Source organism: Balaenoptera physalus, assembly GCF_965194825.1.
Source record: "Balaenoptera physalus genome assembly, chromosome: 10".
Classification (NCBI taxonomy): domain Eukaryota; kingdom Metazoa; phylum Chordata; class Mammalia; order Artiodactyla; family Balaenopteridae; genus Balaenoptera; species Balaenoptera physalus.
Window position 1 is genome coordinate 45,413,630 of NC_138889.1, and position 16,667 is coordinate 45,430,296.

Consider the following 16,667-nt stretch of genomic DNA (forward strand, 5'->3'; position numbering starts at 1 on the left):
TGCCTGTGGACAGCAGCTTCCATTCATGCTCCAGTGTACCAGCCTGCCCTTCTTGACAGCCAGCCTGCCCTATGTATCTGGACTTTCCTAACCATCCTCACAATCACATACATACACTCCTTGTAATAAACCTCTGAGAATATCTTTTAATGGTTCTGCTTCTCTGGTTTAACCCTGTCTGATACAGGAAGAAAAGCATAGAGGAAAAGGAAAACATATACTTATTTTTTTATGACAATTCACTGAGAAATGCTCAACTTTAATTTTCTCTTTATACAAGGGATGACAAATAGAGCAGAAAAAATGCATAGCATGAGAATTTAAGTTAATCACAAGGACGAATTTCCTTCCAGTGAAGATTAAAAATGAAAGCATGGCATGATTATCTGAGTCATGAGCATCTAAGCAATGGCTGCTTAGAAAAAAATATGAACCCTTTTCCTATGCCAACATATTCATTTACAACCCATCTCCAAGAATTCCCTTCCATAATGAATAAACTAACCTTCTCTTTGAGTTCCAAAGTAGTAAGTTAGAACACAGTTTAAAAGAAAGGGGAAAATAATTTGAGATAAAATGTTAAAATAAATAGACATTTATGTGTGCAGCTGTAGTCAGTGTAATGTTCCATTCTGTGACTTTCCTATCGTTAGGCTCATACTAATTTCTCTGTCTGGAATGCTTGTTCCCTGCTCCTCAAAGAATTGTCTTCTCAATTTTTATAGCTCAGCATAAAGAGACTTTCTCTTTATCTTAAAGGCTTTCTCTAAGCAACACACACACTCTCTCTTGCTCTTCTCTTGTAAATACCTATCTCAACCCACATTTATTTTCTATTTCATCAAATTCCACAATTTCTTCTTCTTTTAAAAGTATATTTTTTTAAACTGTTTTTCTCTTTTCCTCATTAGACGAGAGTTCATGTCTTTCCTGTTCACTTTCATAGTTCCAGCATTTAAAACAGAGAATAAGTGTCCTATAAGTCTTTGCTAAATGATTAAATGTCTCTGTGTCACTGCTGCTTACCAGCCCATGATCCCAACGTCAAACTTTTTAAATAAAACAGAACAGTTGGATGATCAGAGATTGTCTATCTGCTGTTTAGTTGCTATTCAGTTTCAAATCCCTAAATAGATAAATCCAAATAAAATTTACTCAGGTCCAATTTTACCATTTCACTTTGAGGTCCATCATTCAGCAAGAAAATAGTTGCTCTACTTTGACTTATCTGAGTAGGTACTGTGGTAATTCATCCATTTGTCAACAAGCATTTGGTTATGGTCACGTTTACTACTGACTAGACCGCAAAACAGGATCATAAATGGGTAAATCTGAGTTTAGCTGTTCCCGTAAGCTTGATTGTGGAAGAGCCAGCGAACTACTGCAAATATGTAATAAGTCAGACAAAAGGAGGGAAAAGTCCTATTCAACTGTCTTGGGTATATCATAAGAAGATGAAAGATCACCACCTGTGTAATAGGGATACTGGGAGACCAAATATCAGTCCATCCTAAACTACTGACAAAACAAATTCTCTTTTGTAATATTGAACTGAGAGGCAAAACAGAATTTCTTACTACTGCAGAATATATCATTGAAATATATATATTTCTACATGCTATGAAATCCATTAAGAAAAATTATATATATATATGTCTAAAAATCATACATATGTGTATATAATCTCCATTTAATGCTGTTGAAAGATAGGAATATTATGGGATCATCCTACTTCACTCAATATAGGCAATATAGACTAAGTTGTTAGGATAATTTTCTGTCAGCTACAGTTATTCTTCAATAACATTTTCTTCATTTTTATGCCATAATAAAGAATAACTAAGAAGGATTTTCTCTGATTTCTGATTACTAAACCTATTCACTGATTATTATTATTTTTTGCAAGTTTTTTAGTTGTATACATTGTAACTGGCTGTCACTATAAATATCTTTTGTCAAAGTTTTTGTAAAATAAAATAGCCTGACTGACTAGGTTGGTTAAATAGCCTTTTATTTTTTGCCTATGTATTACCAAAATTATTCTGCCCTTCAGCCAAGGACATAAAGATTGTATAAATCAACATTGATTGTTTTGGCATTGCATTGCTTTGCTGTTGAGGCCAAAGCATATTCACAGATGTCCTTAGATAGTGAGATATCATTTACAGATATCTGGGTAATGCACTATGGAGACAGTCAATTGGATGTGTGAATGCTTTGCTTTCCATGGAGATGTTCTGAACTCTTGGTAAACAAGTTTTTTTGTTTTTGTTTTTTAAATAATGTGATGAATTACTAGCAAAGCAGTAACAAAATGCTGTGCTGTTTCGAGAGTAATGATTATGTTGAGATCATTTTCTTATTAAAAAAAAATCAGTAAGTAGGCACACTCCCATTTTGGCTTTCATCTTAAAAGAAAAAAAAAATTTAAGATAACTTTTGTGACTCTCATTCAAAACATGTGTTCGAAAATGTCAATAAATGGTCAGCTTAATGTCTGGATATTTTTGTTACTAAATATTTTAAAATATCTTGATAATTGATTCGATTTTTCAGTTAATATTTAGTTTTATGTGCACATAGTTTACAAAACTGAAAAGGGGGAGTGCTTTTACAAATAACTTAGACTCCTGGTTTTCATTAATCACCATAATAATAAGTAGATTTTTAAACCATATGGGATTCCAAAAATGGTTTCTGCCATTCCAATCTTTTTCATTTTTGTATTCAACTCACATGAACAAACTATAGAAATGTCGAGAGTCTTCTCAAATCTACTTTAGGAAAGTAGACAAAAGGTTTTAATCTTTGTAGGGGATTTAAGTGGTCAAATATTCTCCCCCCAAAAGCATGCATTTTAATTTTCTGAACAACCTCTGTTGTTTTATAACTTGGTGTATATTTTTGTTTTTCTTTTATGATATCAAAACTCTAACACTGAAACTCTTACTATTTTGCATATAAATCATCACTGGAAATCAGAATCATAGTTTACATTTCATGACTTGAGTTCTCAAAAGATTCAGCTGTGTGTAACCCAACTTTGTTACTGAGCATTTCCTGGGTTTGTTTAGATTTAGTCATAACAAAAATACTGAAGTGTGTAAATTAAAATCTGAGAATAGAAGACATTGAGCTGTTCAGGATTTGAAGGGACAATTAGCCTAAGATACATATAAAACTTGCCTTCTCCTGGAAGTGTGAGAAAATAGATATGATATGCGTGTTCTGGTTCAGGGTTCAAATGGAAAAGCACACCTTAAGAAAGACACTGAACTAAAGAAAGAGCATGGATGTCTGGTTAAAACTGGGTGGAAGGAAGTTTAAAAGAATACTTGTCCAAAGCATTGTATTACCATCACAAGGTAGAAGTCAAACGACTTCTCAATGCCGTTTACTCTCTTCATTTTGGTTGACCTAGGAATTAATGATGAACGTGCCTTGAATGTTCAATGATGGCAAGGGAATCATTTATTTTGTAAGTGGCACTGGAAATGTGCCAAAACATGCACAATTTAAACTCGCAAGCAAACCATTCTGTCCTGCTGATTCAGTGGTATCAAGGACCCAGCATCTAACCCTCACATTTTGCTTGGTTGCAACCCTCTATCTGCATAGGGTCCATGCAGCATGGATCTTGGTCGTATGAAACAAATCTTTCCTCTTTAAACGTCAGTATCTCATTAGACCTTTGTATTGGTTCATTTTAGTGATGTTTGCCCCTGCTCTCTAGTGAAATGAAGTGGTTAACAGCCTCTGCTGTCTTAAAAGTACAAGCTTGTAATTTGACTCTAGGTAGATTGTGTGACTCGAAACAAACACTAAAGGAGGGATTTAAAGATCACAATATAACTTGATAAAGACATCTTATAAGAGAGTAACAGTAATTTCCATGTTCTATAATGCTTAGTTAGGAGATTCCATTTGACCTCTAAAGGCCTTGGCTGAATTATAGTAATGCTGGATTGTTAAAGGGAGTCTATCTCTTATATCTCTTGGTTGCAGCTATATTTTGGTAATGTGTTCTATAGGGATGCTATGTGTATTGTTAGCAAAAGGCTTCTATCATTCAATTTTCTGTCTTTTAGACAAAAACAATTCTGATTTTATAAGAATTTTATGATACATCCATTCAGAATGATATGGGGAAGATTTTCAGGGTCTATGTCAAATTGTACAAATATATTGTACTGTCATTTTGTCATGTGAGATAACCAATTTTTAAAATACTGGGTGTTGTGGATGAGTTTACATATTATTTTGACAAAATTTAATTGTTTAATATGAAGTCAAGGAAAACTTGTTTTTGGCTTCATACTGGCAAATAGTATTTTAGCTTGATAGTCACATTTCAATCAACTGTTTTGAAATGGCATAGAATGACACACAACAATAACAGCAAAGAAAAATGTGATAACAAATTTCTTAAATTATTTATTTTCTAAATGATACATGCAGTAGAGTTGAAATGAAGCAGGACCCTATTATTCTTCCCTGCCATGTCCTCCTCCTGCTTTTCATCTGTGGAAAAACTTTAGTCAAAGAATAAATTTAATCAGAGAAATGAAAAAATGAGGAAACAAGGAAAAAGCCATCAAACAGGACAAAATAAAAATAGTTTTGTCACTAAACAAACTCAAGGAACTTTAGTTCCTCCTCAAGTTCTATACATGATATATTTTTCAACATCTTTATTGGAGTATAATTGCTTTACAATGGTGTGTTAGTTTCTGCTATATAACAAAGTGAATCAGCTATACATATACATATATCCCCATATATCCTCCCTCTTGCATCTCCCTCTCAGCCTCCTAATCCCACCCTCTAGGTGGACACAAAGCACCGAGGTGATCTCCCTGTGTGATGTGGCTGCTTCTCGCTAGCTGTCTATTTTACATTTGGTAGTGTATACACGTCCATGCCATTCTCTCACTTCATCCCAGCTTACCCTTCCACCTCCCCGTGTCCTCAAGTCCATTCTCTACGTCTGTGTCTTTATTCCTGTCCTGCCCCTCTAGGTTTTTCAGAATCTTTTTTTTTTTTTTTTTTTTTTTTAGATTCCATATATATGTGTTAGCATACGGTATTTGTTTTTCTCTTTCTAAATTACTTCACTTTGTATTAGAGACTCAAGGTCCATCCACCTCACTACAAGGAACTCAATTTCATTTCTTTTTATGGCTGAGTAACATACCATTGTATATATGTGCCACATCTTCTTTACCCATACATCTGCTGATGGACACTTAGGTTGCTTCCATGTCCTGGCTATTGTAAATAGAGCTGCAATGAACATTGTGGTACATGACTCTTTTTGCCTTACAGTTTTCTCAGGGTATATGCCCAGTAGTGAGATTGCTGGGTCGTATGGTAGTTCTATTTTTAGATTTTTAAGGAACCTCCATACTGTTCTCCATAGTGGCTGTATCAATTTACATTCCCACCAACAGTGCAAGAGGGTTCCCTTTTCTCCACACCCTCTCCAGCATTTACTGTCTGTTGATTTTTGATGATGGCAATTCTGACCAGTGTGAGTTGATACCTCATTGTAGTTTTGATTTGCATTTCTCTAATGATTAATGATGTTGAGCATTCTTTCATGTGTTTGATGGTGATCTGTATATCTTCTTTGGAGAAATGTCTATTTAGGTCTTCTGCCCATTTTTGGATTGGGTTGTTTTTTTTTTTTTTTGATATTGAGCTGCATGAGCTGCTTGTAAATTATGGAGATTAATCCTTTGTCAGTTGTTTCATTTGCAAATATTTTCTCCCATTCCGAGGGTTGTCTTTTCATCTTGTTTATGGCTTCCTTTGCTGTGCAAAAGCTTTTAGTTTCATTAGGTCCCATTTGTATATTTTTGGGTTTTTATCCATTTGTCTAGGAAGTGGGTCAAAAAGGATCTTGCTGTGATTTATGTCATAGTGTTCTGCCTATGCTTTCCTCTAAGAGTTTGATAGTGTCTAGCCTTACCTTTAGGTCTTTAATCTATTTGTAGTTTATATTTGTGTACCATGTTAGAAAGTGTTCTAATTTCATTCTTTTACATGTAGCTGTCCAGTTGTCCCAGCACCACTTATTGAAGAGGCTGTCTTGCCTCCATTGTATATTCTTGCCTCCTTTATCAAACATAAGGTGACCAGTCCCTCCCATTAGGAAACTTGCTCAAGCCTCTTAGATAGCTTCATTCACCAAAGACCAGACTGCAGAAGCAGGAAGAACTACAATCTTGCAGCCTGCAGAACAAAAACCACATTCACAGAAAGATAGACAAGATGAAAAGGCAGAGGGCTATGTACCAGGTGAAGGAACAAGATAAAACCACAGAAAAAAAACCGAACAAAGTGGAGATAGGCAACATTCCAGAAAAAGAATTCAGAATAATGATAGTGAAGATGATCCAGGAACTCGGAAAAACAATGGAGGCAAAGATTGAGAAGATGCAAGAAATGTTTAACAAAGACCTAGAAGAATTAAAGAACAAACAAACAGAGATGAGTGGCATGATATATTTAAAGTAATGAAAGTGAAGAACCTACAACCAAGATTACTCTACCCGGCAAGGATCTCATTCAGATTCGATGGAGAAATCAAAAGCATTACAGACAAGCAAAAGCTAAGAGAATTCAGCATCACCAAACCAGCTCTACAACAAATGCTAAACAAACTTCTCTAAGTGGGAAACACAAGAGAAGAAAAGGACCTACAAAAACAAACCCAAAACAATTAAGAAAATGGTAATAGGAACATACATATCAATAATTACCATAAATGTGAATAGATTAAATGCTCCACCCAAAAGACACAGGCTCGCTGAATGGATAGAAAAACAAGACCCATATATTTGTTGTCTACAACAGACCCACTTCAGACCTAGGGGCACATACAGACTGAAAGTGAGGGGATGGAAAAAGATATTCCATGCAAATGGAAATCAAAAGAAAGCTGGAGTAGCAATACTCATATCAGGTAAAATAGACTTTAAAATAAAGAATGTTACAAGAGACAAGGAAGGACACTACATAATGATCAAGGGATCAATCCAAGAAGAAGATATAAAAATTATAAATATATATGCTCCCAACATAGGAGCACCTCAATACATAAGGCAACTGCTAACAGCTATAAAAGAGGAAATCGACAGTAACACAATAATGGAGGGGGATTTTAACACCTCACTTACACCAATGGACAGATCATCCAAACAGAAAATTACTAAGGAAACACAAGCTTTAAATGACACAATAGACCAGATAGATTTAACTGATATTTATAGGACATTCCATCCAAAAACAGCAGATTACACTTCTCAAGTGCACACGGAACATTCTCCAGGATAGATGACATCTTGGGTCACAAATCAACCCTCAGTAAATTTAAGAAAATTGAAATCATATCAGGCATCTTTTCTGACCACATGACATGAGATTAGAAAACAATTACAGGGAGAAAAATGTAAAAAACACACAAAAAAATGGAGGCTAAACAATACGCTACTAAATAACCACAATATCACTGAATAAATCAAAGAGGAAATCAAAAAATACCTAGAGACAAATGGCAATGAAAACACGATGATCCAAAACCTATGGGATGCAGCAAAAGCAATTCTGAGAGAAGTTTATAGCAATACAAGCCTACCTCAAGAAACAAGAAAAATCTCACATAAACAATCTAATCATACACCTAAAGGAACTAGAGAAAGAAGAACAAACAAACCCAAAGTTAGTAGAAGGAAAGAAATCATAAAGATCAGAGCAGAAACAAATGAAATAGAAACAATGAAAGCAATAGCAAAGATCAATAAAACTAAAAGCTGGTTCTTTGAGAAGATAAACAGAATTGATAAACCATTAGCCAGACTGATCAAGAAAAAGAGGGAGAGGACTCAAATCAATAAAATTAGAAAGGAAAAAGGAGAAGTTACAACAGACACGGCAGAAATACAAAGCATCATAAGAGATGGCCAGAGATCCTAGAAAGGCCAGAGATAAACCCACGCTCCTATGGTCAACTAATCTATGACAAAGTAGGCAAGGATATACAATGGAGAAAAGACAGTCTCTTCAATAAGTGGTGCTGGGAAAACTGGACAGCTACATGTAAAAGAGTGAAATTAGAACAGTCCCTAACACCATACACAAAAATAAATTCAAAATGGATTAGAGACCTAAATGTAAGACCGGACACTATAAAACTCTTAGAGGAAAACTTAAGAAGAACACTCTCTGACATAAATCACAGCAAGATATTTTTTGATCTACCTCCTAGAGTAATAGAAATAAAAACAAAAATAAACGAATGGTACCTAATGAAACTTAAAACCTTTTGCAAAGCAAAGGAAACTACAAACAAGACAAAAAGACAACCCTCAGAATGGGAGAAAATATTCGCAAATGAATCAGCAGACAAAGGATTAATCTCTAAAATATATAAACAGCTCATGCAGCTCAATATCAAAAAAACAAACACCCGAATCCAAAAATGGGCAGAAAACCTAAGTAGACATTTCTCCAAAGAAGACATAGAGATGGCCAAGAAGCACATGAAAAGATGCTCAACATCACTAATTATTAGAGAAATGCAAATCAAAACTATAATGACCTATCAACTCACACCCATTAGAATAGGCATCATCAGAAAATGTACAAACAACAAATATGGAGAAGCTGTAGAGAAAAGGGAACCCTCTTGCACTGTTGGTGGGAATGTAAATTGATAGAGCCACTATGGAGAACAGTATGGAGGTTCCTTAAAAAACTAAAAATAGAATTACCATATGACCCAGCAATCCCACTACTGGACATATACCCAGAGAAAACCATAATTCTAAAAGATGCATGCACCCCAATGTTCATTGCAGCACTATGTACAATAGGCAGGTCATGGAAGCAACCTAAATGCCCATCAAGAGATGAATGGATAAAGAAGATGTGTTAAATATATACAATGGAATATTAATCAGCCATAAAAATGAACGAAATTGGGTCATTAGTAGAGACGTGGATGAATCTAGAGGCTGTCATACAGAGCGAAGTAAGTGAGAAAGAGAAGAACAAATAGGGTATATTAATGCATATAGGTGGAACCTAGAAAAATGGTACAGATGAACCGCTTTTCAGGGCAGAAATTGAGACACAGATGTAGACAATAAACGTATGGACACCATGGGGGGAAAGTGGCAGGAGGGGTGGTGGTGAGATGAATTGGGAGACTGAGATTGACATCTGTACAGTAATATGTATAAAATGGATAACTAATAAGAACCTGCTGTATAAAAAAAATAAATAAAATTAAATTAAAAAGAAAAAGAAAAAACCAATATCTCCTATGCAGGGAAAAGGAAACAAACAAACAAAAAAACATAAGGTGACCATATGTGAGTGGGTTTATCTCTGGGTTTTCTATCCTGTTCCGTTGATCTATATTTCTGTTTTTGTGCCAGTACCGTACTGTCTTGATTACTGAAGCATTGTAGTATAGTCTGAAGTCCAGGAACCTGATTCCTCCAGCTCCATTTTTCTTCCTCAAGATTGCTTTGGCTATTCGGGGTCTTTTGTGTTTCCCTACAAATTGTGAAATGTTTTGCTCTAGAACTGTGAAAAATAACATTGGTAGTTTGATAGGGATTGCATTGAATCTGTAGATTGCTTTGGGTAGTAGAGTCATTTTTACAAATTTGATTCTTCCAATCCAAGACCATGGTATTTCTCTCCATCTGTTTGTATTATCTTTAATTTCTTTCATCAGTGTCTTATAATTTTCTGCAGGCAGGTCTTTTGTCTCCTTAGGTAGGTTTATTCCTAGGTATATTGTTCTTTTTGTTGAAAAGGTAAATGGGAGTGTTTTCTTAATTTCCCATTCAGATTTTTCATCATTAGTGTATAGGAATGCCAGAGGTTTCTGTGAATTAATTTTGTATCCTGCTACTTTACTAAATTCATTGATTAGCTCTAGTAGTTTTCTGGCAGCATCTTTAGGATTCTCTATGTATAGTATCATGTCATCTGCAAACAGTGACAACGTTACTTCTTCTTTTCTGATTTGGATTCCTTTTATTTCTTGTTCTTCTCTGATTGCTGTGGCTAAAACTTCCAAAACTATGTTGAATAATTGTGGTGAGAGTGGGCAACCTTGTCTTGTTCCTGACCTTAGAGGAAATGGTTTCAATTTTTCACCATTGAGGATGATGTTGCCTGTGGGTTTGTCATATATGGCCTTTATTATGTTGAGGTAAGTTCCCTCTAAGCCTACTTTCTGGAGGGTTTTTATCATAAATGGGTGTTGAATTTTGTCAAAAGCTTTTTCTGCATCTATTGAGATGATCATATGGTTTTTCTCCTTCAACTTGTTAATATGGTGTATCACATGGATTGATTTGTGTATATTGAAGAATCCTTGCATTCCTGGGATAAACCCCCCTTGATCATGGTGTATGATCCTTTTAATGTGCTGTTGGATTCTGTTTACTAGTACTTTGTTGAGGATTTTTGCATATTTGTTCATCAGTGATATTAGCCTGTAGTTTTCTTTCTTTGTGACATCCTTGTCTGGTTTGGTATCAGGGTGATGGTGGCCTCATAGAATGAGTTTGGGAGTGTTCCTCCCTCTGCTGTATTTTGGAATAGTTTGAGGAGGATAGGTGTTGGCTCTTCTCTAAATGTTTGATAGAATTCACCTGTGAAGCCAAGTGGTCCTGTGCTTTTGTTTGTTGGAAGATTTTTAATTACAGTTTCAATTTCAGTGCTTGTGATAGCTGTTTATATTTTCTAATTCTTCCTGGTTCAGTCTCGGAAGGTTGTGCTTTTCTAAGAATGTGTCCATTTCTTCCAGGTTGTCCATTTTATTGGCATACAGTTGCTTGTAGTAATCTCTCATGATCCTTTGTATTTCTGCAGTGTCAGTTGTTACTTCTCCTTTTTCATTTCTAATTCTATTGATTTGAGTCCTTTCCCTTTTTTTCTTGATGAGTCTGGCTAATGGTTTATCAAGTTTATTCATCTTCTGAAAGAACCAGCTTTTTGTTTTATTGATCTTTGCTATTGTTTCCTTCATTTCTTTTTTCATTTATTTCTGATCTGATCTTTATGATTTCTTTCCTTCTGCTAACTTTGGGTTTTTTTTCTTCTTCTTTCTCTAATTGCTTGAGGTGTAAGATTAGGTTGTTGATTTGAGATGTTTTTTGTTTCTTGAGGTAGGATTGTATTGCTATAAACTTCCCTCTTAGAACGGCTTTTGCTACATCCCTTAGGTTTTGCGTCATGGTGTTTTCATTGTCATTTGTTTCTAGGAATTTTTTTGATTTCCTAGTTTGTGGAAACTTTTCCTCCTTCACAGCTCCCTCCCAGAGGTGCAGGTCCCATCCCTATTCTTTTGTCCCCGTTTTTTCTTTTTTCTTTTGCCCTACCCAGGTACGTGGGATTTTCTAGCCTTTTGGGAAGTCTGAGGTCATCTGCCAACGTTCAGTAGGTGTTCTGTAGGAGTTGTTCCACATGTAGCTGTATTTCTGATGTATTTGTGGAGAGGAAGCTGATCTTCCACCATCTTGAAGGTCCCTCTATATAGATAATATATTGAGGCAGATCCTTTGAGCTGTTTTATAGGTACTGAAACCACCAGGTGGAAGAAGTTAACTACATGATGACCAGGCTGTAGCCATTACATAAGCTGTGACAATTCCAAGAACTGACCTCAAAGAAATGGGAACACACCGACACTAGAACTAAAGATTAACTGTACTCAAAACAATCAAGATGACACTGATCAGAGCACTGCATGACCAATTTCAAGATGACTGTCAGAGCTGACTGTGCCCACTTATACACCTCTGAAACTCCCCTTTAAAAGTTCTTGCCCACTGACTGTCAGGGGAGAGTTGGCATTTGGACATTAGTCCACCCTCTCCCCCAGTTGCCAGCCTCTGGAATAAAACAAACTTTCCTTTCTACCAGCCTTGTCTCTAGAGTACTGGCTTTCGAGCAGTGAGCACCTGGACCCCAACTTTTGGTAACAGAATTAAAAATTATTATCAAAAGTTTTGTAATACTGCTACTACTACTACTACTACTCGTAATAATATTGATGGTGGTAATAACAATAATATTAATATTAAAAGGATTCTTTTTCTTACCACCTCTCATAATAACCTTCCCCCCAGGGACTGTTCAGGTTTTAATACCGAAAATCCCAAGCCTGGAAACTTTTCAGTACCTGACAAACCAGGAATATTTATCACCATAACTTAAACAAAAGTACCTTCTCATGGTAGAGATCTGAAACTCTAAAACACCTCAGAAGTCTTCCTATACTTATATCACTATGGTTGAATTAGTTTTTATATCATCATAGCCATGTAATGCTAGACAGAGTCAAGTAGTATTATGATGATATTCCCCTTTTCATATTGCTCTTTTGTGTTCTTGGAGGTTATAATTTGTTTTTATTTCCACTTGCATAATTTACTATTCATATAGCCTTATTTTGTTTCAAATGCTATATTATTCTATTAAATCCTTATTTTTAATGAAGACCACTTTTCCATAATCCTTTTCTTTTTTCCTAAGTTGACCCACTTTTGTGGTTTAATCCTTCACTTTCTGAAGCACATTATTCTTTCCTCAAAAAAAGTGCAAAAGGTATATCTCTGAATCCTTTCATGAAAAACAAAAATGGAATGATAGTCTACCTTCATATCTCCTGAGTGGATATTTTGGCTTAGCATAATATTCAAGGTTGAAGAATATTTGCCTTCAGAATTTTGAAGACAATTCTCTCCTAGAATCTATAGTTGCTACTGAGAAATTTGAAATAGTTGTAATCCTTACCTTATGTATATGGTGTTTTCCCCCTCTCTTTAGAAGATGTTAAGATCTTCCAAATATCACTGATATTTAGAAATTTCATGATAATTGACCTTGGGGTAGACTTTTCCATTTTTCAAGCAGTCTGTAGTCTTGTGTACTTCAGTTCCAGAAGTTTTCTTGGGCAATGCCCTTTCATTTATTTTATTCATGTTTTCTTCCTGGGATTTTTTTCTTTTTTAGTCAGACATAATTCTCAGATTTGATTCTTTAAGTACATTTTATTTCATATATTCTAACTTCATATCCTTTTTTTCTACTTTCTAAAAGATATTTATAACATTTAGTCAAACTATTTTTTTTAATTAATTTATTTATTTTTGGCTGTGTTGGGTCTTTGTTTCTGTGAGAGGGCTTTCTCTAGTTGCGGCAAGTGGGGGCCACCCCTCATCGTGGTGCACGGGTCCCTCACTATCACAGCCTCTTTTGTTGCAGAGCACAGGCTCCAGACATGCAGGCTCAGTAGTTGTGGGTCACGGGTCCAGTTGCTCCACGGCATGCGGGATCCTCCCAGACCAGGGCTCGAACCCGTGTCCCCCGCACCAGCAGGCAGACTCTCAACCACTGCGCCACCAGGGAAGCCCCTCAAACTATTTTTTTTTGGCAATATTTTGATTTCCAAGAGTTCTTCCTTCTTTGCTGACTTTTACTTTCATAGCATTTTAAAAAATTGCATGCATTAACTCTTCTTTGTGGAGCAAGTAATTATTTAAAAATTCTTTTGTTTGATTATTTAAAAGAGTTCTCTCTTTTCTCAAGACTGAATTATGATTTTTCTACATTTTTTCTCTGCCTTTCATTTTGAGATCTTTCTTCAACTGTCAGGTATCTTTAACTCTCTCTTCTTATATAAGAAGGAGTCATTAAAATATCAGTTTGAAAGCCCTTTGCATACTGGTGGCCAAAATATAGGGGGCTAGATCCAGTAATTGGGTGGACAGCTGGCTCTTTTGCTGGGTTACTCTCTTTGAAAACAGGAATATGTACATGTTATTTCTCTGCAGATCTTCAGTTTACCTAGAGATGATGCTTCCAGCAGACCTCCTAGGGAAGGATTTGGCAGCCACTGTTGATGCTCAGGCTCCCAGCAGGAGGCTCAATGTGCAAATGTTTATTTTCCTTCCTTGCTTTAAACTCTGTGCATCACCTGCACTTTTTCCCATATCTGCTGATTTTGAATCCTGTGCCTCTAGATGAATTTCTCCAGAAGAAAGCATAAAAATCCTGCTTGTAAAATACACATCTGACTGTTGGTATGTTTTATTTTTTTACTCATCCTCCCAACCACTTCCCCTCTGGCAACCACCTGTTTGTTCTCTGTATCCACAACTCTGTTTCTTTTTTTTTTTTTTTTTTTAATATTTGTTCATTTGTTTGTTTTTTTTTTTTGAGATTTCACATATGAGTGAAATCATATGGTATTTGTCTTTCTGATTTATTTCACTTAGCATAATACCCTCCAGTTCCATCCATGTTGTTGCAAATGACAAGATTTCATTCTTTTTTATGGCTGAGTAGTATTCCATTGACTGCTGATATTCTTTGCACTGGGTGGTGAAAGGGGTGAGTCAAGTATTCATTTCAATAATTTTCAAGTGATCTCTCTGTTTTCATTCCCACTCTGTTTGTCATTCCCACCTTTCCTGGGTCTTATAATTTTCTGGAGTTCTTCAGAGAAAATCAGTTCAAAACCCTTTCTTTTGAAACTGTGTTGTATCTTCTTCCTCATTGTAAACCAGTGACTACTCTTTGACCTGCTTTCCATCTTTCAATATTTTTTCTTGCAATCCGTCATCACATTATGTCCCATTTCTATTGATGTATACCATTTTATTCCCTTTATATCCTATTATTTTGTAATGGAATCTGGAGTGAGAGACAATCAAATGGACAACTGACCATCTCCTGATAGAGGTTAATAGCACATTTATTTTAAAATGGCCTCAGTAGTGGCATAAGTAATGGAAGTAGCAGTAGTTCTTTTAGTAGAAATAGTTGTAATCATTACAACAGTAACACCTAGCAGTATCTACTAATGCTACACAGTTATTACCAGTGTCATGATGCTACATAATTAATAGTGTCATATAGCTTATAGAAACTTTTTGTGCATTTGATTTTACTTCACTTAATTCTTACAATAGCTCTGTGCAAAGGAATGGGCAGATATCATTAATCATTACCCACACATCTTACTTTACAGATGTGAAATATAAGAATCAGAGAGGGTAAATAAGTTACTCAACTTTGCTCAACTAGTAGTTTCTGTATAAAAGTCTACTCAGTCATCCTACCTTTTCCAGTATTCATAACCCATGACCGTAATTTGCAGAATAAGTTTGAAACATTAGGTATGAATTTGATTTTAAACATTTCCCAGACTCTTTCTGGTCTTGTGATTCTTGCAACAGTCATAGAACACGAATCTTCCATTCAAGAATTTATTGTTTAGAAAATTAGAGTAGCTCAGATGTTTTATTATTATTATAAATTCTGAAATAGAAATTTGCTTATTAAAAGGTTTTACCATAAATTGGATATATCTAATAGTCCTCAGATACAACATGATTAAACTAAAGTAACCTTCTTCTTTCTCTCGACTTCAGGCATCTCATTTCAGAATTTTCTAGGCATCCTTTGACCAATAACTCAAGAGTTTATTTAAACCATCTCATACCCACTTCCATTCAACTTAGATAAAAATAATGAACATTCAGCAAGTTTGCTTAAAAAGCATTATAATGGATAAATCTAGGGCTTTTAGCTAATAGCCTCTACCAGTATATGTCCAATTTACAAAATGTACCAGTATGTGTCCAATGTACTAAATGGTTGTTCTTAAAAAAACACTATAGTTGTAATAAAAACTCAGGCATTATTTATGCTTAGCTCAACATTTGCCCTACTATAACATATGCTGCGTCTTTTTATTAGAGAGGGATTTACATTTAAATTCCCTGTCAGTAATAGATCTTTATCTTAAATCTAAGTTCCCTGATAACACCTCTCCCCTCCAAAAAATCCTGAAGAACATCTTACCAAGTATTGAAACCAGACCATCTGATTTTCTTTCCTTCCTGTTCTTCTTTCATGAAAAGAATACATTTGGTCTGACTTAATGTCTCAGAGATGTGTCTCACCCCAAAATTATTGGCTGTTATCCAGGCAAGTTTTTTGCAACCATGTATGATTTCAGTTTAAATGTTCTCCTTGTCTGGAGGGAAATTTCATGGTCAAGAATCAAATGATTCTTAATTCTTTCTGGGAAGACAGGCTTCTCTCCAAGTCTGTTTCAGTTCTTACCTCCATCCTCTACCACAAACACACATATCCATATAGCTCCTGAGACATATCATTCTTTCCCCAGGGTGTTGACAAGAGAGTTGGATTTTCTAGTACACTGAAGAGTAAAAAGATCAGGCACTAAGGTATTGCATAGCACGAAAACCATTCAATGATGATTTATTTTTGTCTCAACTTGGAATATTCATGTTTCCATGAGTTGAGTTTTCAATAGTAAAACTTTCATGAAATATATTGAGAACGCCAACTCAGTTGTCTACATTTTATGCTTCTAAAAGTAGGAAATGCTTACATTAGTGACATGGTAATTATCATGAATTTTGTAGAGTCATGCGCTTAAAGCACATTTGAAAAAGCTATCTAGTTTCATCTCTAATTTTGTCAGTGAACAGCATGTACTTCATGATGAGTTGATGCCATGTATACAGCAGTGACATGATCCTCTCATAAGTGTGGGAAAGTGCTAGAAGACTGCGCCTCCAGACACCTTTCTCCAGACCTCAGAG

At 35.4% G+C, this 16,667-nt stretch overlaps 1 long non-coding RNA gene across 1 annotated transcript in view; it reads left to right on the forward strand.

The window, feature by feature from the left end:
• LOC309636733 overlaps positions 1 to 11,746 on the forward strand; it is a 241,898-nt gene extending 230,152 nt beyond the window's left edge. Inside the window, exon 2 of the long non-coding RNA XR_014250187.1 lies at positions 11,550 to 11,746. This is a non-coding gene — a long non-coding RNA (uncharacterized lncRNA). The remainder of the gene's footprint in view (positions 1 to 11,549) is intronic.
• The last annotated feature ends 4,921 nt before the right edge of the window (positions 11,747 to 16,667 follow it).